Here is a 4,285-nt window from a genome sequence, read left to right as displayed (position 1 = left end):
AAGAACCACCTCTTGGTTTCATTGATTTTTTTTTTTTTTAGTCTTTATGTTATTTATTTCTGCTTTGATCTTTATTATGTCCTTCCTTCTACTTACTCTGGGCTTTTCTTGCTGCTCACTTTATAGTTCTTTAAGTTGTAAGGTTAAATAGTTTATTGCTGATTTTTCTTGTTTTTTTTGAGGTATGTGTTATGAACTTCTCTATAAGGGCTGCTTTTGCTGTGTCCCAGAGGTTTTGTGTGGTTGTATGTTCATTTTTATTTGTTTCCAGGAAGTTTTTTATTTCTTTCTTGATCTCATTGATAACCCATTCATTGTTTAATAACATGCTATTTAGCCTCCATGTGTTTGAATATTTCTGGGTATTTTTACTGTAGTTGATTTTTAATTTCATTCCTCTGTGATCTGAGAAGATGCTTGATATGATTTCAATCTTCTTGAACTTGTAGAGGCTTATTTTGTGTCCTAACATATGGTCTATCTTTGTTAATGATCCATGTGCAATTGAGAAGAATGTATATTCTTCTGCATTGGGGTGAGATGTTCTATAAATGTCAGTTAAATCCATCTGATCCAGTGTGTCCTTTTGAGTCTCTGTTTCCTTGGAAATGTTGTCTGGTTGTATGTCCAAGTTAAAAAGAAAGGCAAGGGTCATGGCCCACAGACTCTCACACCAACAATCAAGCACAAAGGAAAATACAAAGGCATGCACATACACACAGACCACACCATCCCAGTCACCCAAATAAGCAGAAACACTGTTATCCATCTGTTGTAAGTAGCTCTGACTTGAAATGATAGGAAAACATGTACAAATGGATAAGAGATTCTACATAACATGTTAACTTTAGTGTTACTTGTTAACTGAGAAAAATAGACATTTAAATTTTTCATCAATAAAAATAGATAAAAATATTTATATCTATTGTATAAAATGATAAGTAAATATTAAAATAATGAAGTAGATATAAATGTGTACTATTTAAATTGATGTCCATAATAGACTAATAGACTAAAAGAAATATAACTACAGAAAAAATATTGTTGTAAATAAAATTGAGTGTATTTTTTAATATGTGAATATATGTAGAAAGCACAAAAGTCTGAACAGATATGATCATCTGATGCTATAGTTAGGGAGAGCAGAAAGGTCGGACTTTTGCTATATAACCTGTGTTGTGGAAGTATATTTTTTATTTTTAAAAAAATTTATTTTATTGGATTTTTTTTTTTTTTAGAGAGAGGGGAAAGGAGCCAGAGAGAAAGGTAGAAAGATCAATGTGAAAAAGAAACATCAATTGATTGCCTCCAATACATACCCTGACCTGGTATCAAACCCACAACCTGGATATGTGCCCTGAGCAGGAATTAAACCATGACCTTTTGGTGCACAGGAGGATGCCCAATCACACTGACCAGAGCTATTTTTTCCTTCTTTTTTTTAATTTTAAATTCCATATTACCTGTGTAATGACAAAAAAATAAAGAAATATTTGATTAAAAACACACACATACAAAACAAGGGAGGAGGAATTGTATTATTCGGCATCATAATAAAACTTGAGATCATATATGAATTATGTGAGAGACCTGATATTATCTGCAAGAGAGCTAATAAGTATAGTTTCCACATACATTTCTCGGCTGGCATGGATTTATGAGACTGGGTCCAAATCTCAAAAGCTGAGATAGTAGCAGAACTAACTCTTTTCTTGGAATGGTCCTTCTTTTCAATAGAGTTGAGCCTTGGACAACATGGGAGTTACAGGCATCAACTCCCAACATACTTGAAAATCCACATATCATTTTTTACTTCCCCCAAACTTAACTACTAATAGCCTATAGTTAACCAGAAACCTTAGTAGTAACATAAACAGTCCATTGACACACATTTTATATGTTAAGTGTATTATATACTGTATTCATATGATAAAGTAAGCTACATTAAAAAAATTAAGATAATTATAAGGAAAATACATTTACATTATATATTGAAAAAAATCCACATATAAATGTGCCTGAAGAGTTCAAACCCATGCTGTTTAAAGATCGAACATATTGTCTTATGGAAAAGTTCCTTGAAATACTTTAGAGTTAATTATGTTTTCTTGGTATAGTGTAGGTTAAGGCTCTATGATCACTTAAACTAAACCAATCTGTTTGCTTATCAAACTACTGCTTCCCATGTGCCTACCCTGGCAAGTATTTCTAGCCGAAACCTCAGATGATTACATCACTAAAGCAAATCAGAGGCTCTAGGACAGATACCATTTAACAACAGAGATTTGAAAGTTAAAGACAATGAGGCTTGATTGACCTTTTGTGTCACAACTGGGACATTTCAGTTTTCTTGTCTGAAAAATAGTTTAGTTTTCTTCTCTTCACAGCATCTTCTACCTCAAAGGGGTGTGTGAGGGTTGAAGGAGACAATGCATCAAACGTATTCATAGAAGTGCCAACCAATCTGTTCCATGCTAGTGTATATTATTATTTTAGTTGTTGTGGCTGCTGCTGCTATTTGAAGATGCCCGAGAAGCAGCCCACATTGTCCCCTAGGAGATAAGTAACCCGAGCAGAGGGCAAAATGGGCTCCAGGGCTTTGCCTGCTTCACAAAGAGAGCACCATGCTTGTAGCTTTGCCAGTTACTGTCAGAGAAAATCAATTAGGATCTTCAGCTGAGTTCCACAGAGCCATAAACGTTTATTGGATGGCTATTCCGTGCTAGGCACTTTGTATCTTGGGATTGAAGGATGAATAAAAGTCTTCATAAACAAGTTTCTGCAGACCACTTGAAGGTCTGGTAAAGCTCCTATGGGCAGCAGCTTTCTGAAACAAGAAGCAATCAAGGCTCTTTTTCTGAGCTAGGAATGCTCCACCTTTCACCTCCCACTGTAGCTGCTTCCTGCAGTCTCCCACATTCCTCCTCCTAATGCTCAGGGCAGAGGTGGGAGCACTACTGCATAGAATTGGTTCTCTTAAACTTTCCCCCTTGGCACACATCCACACACACACACACACACACACACACACACACACACACACACACACACAGCAGCAACAGCAGCCTTCACAGGCTATCCTATGTGACTCATTCACTGTATGTCTGTTGTGTTATGGGCACAATGAATGATGAGATGCCATGGTCTGAGTAGTACTGATGATCTGTTCTCATCACTGTAATTGTGTTGCAGATGAACTCACAACTGAACAGTAAAAGCCCCATGGCCTGTGTTTTTGTATAATTTATATTAATTTGTAAATTTATGTACTTGATTGCTGTGGTTCATGGGAGAAAGCAAAGCAGGAAAACAAGACAATTGTAGAATCATTTTGATTGCATGGGATGAAAACATTAGAAAGTGACAGATATTCAATATTCAGGTCAGTTTAGATGTACGTGTGACTGGCATATCAAAACCTTATCTTAATTAAAGCTTTGGAACAATTAAGCAGTGTAGAGAAGAAAGGAAAACAAGGGAATAAGCGGTCTTCCTAAGAATCAAATAATTTTTCAAGTTAATTTTGTCTAACTACCTGTACATACAAATGCAAAAAAGATAAGGTTATGGCATATGAGAGTAAGATCTCCATTTCATGAATATAGGGAAACCTGGCATGAGTCCAGAAATGGGAAAATATTTATTGTGTAGTTTTGTCTTCTTCTTTTATAATTAATTCACAATTAGACATGTAATTATAATTCAGAAACGGGCAAAATACATTCAATGGTTTTAACCATTGATAGATTTGTAAACAAAAGCAGCTGGACTGAAATTTCTTCAAGGAAATATTTACATGTCAACAGTTTATCAAACTGAAAGACTGCTGATAAATCTACACATGGGCATTATGTTAATGATAGTGCAACAATGATTCATTCAGGACCTCCTACTAGTTTCACAAGGCACCAGATGTAAAAGAATAAAATTTTGGAACAAAAGGGGAAAGATCTCTTTGCGATTAACCCTTTAGTACCTTACATAGGAAACCATCATTAATTTAGCAATTATTCCTAATTTTTTAAGCTCCTTCACATTAAATTATTCTTGAAGAAAAATTTTAAAAAGTAGAACAAAAAAAGAAATTAATTTCAAACCATAAGACTTCAGGGTTTCAGAATACCAAAAAATACTTTGTTGTAAGTGTCCAAAACAAACCTACCACTTTGTTTTAACAAACTGGCAACGGAAAAGACTATGGAGTATCCTGGCCTGAAAGTCTCAAAATTTCAGTGCTCTTTGAATTATTTTACCAAATAGCTGAGAGGATTCTTGCCAAGTGACC

This window comes from Myotis davidii, unplaced genomic scaffold (genome assembly GCF_000327345.1).
Source record: "Myotis davidii unplaced genomic scaffold, ASM32734v1 scaffold10, whole genome shotgun sequence".
NCBI lineage: Eukaryota > Metazoa > Chordata > Mammalia > Chiroptera > Vespertilionidae > Myotis > Myotis davidii.
Note: the sequence above shows the minus strand (reverse complement) of the source record.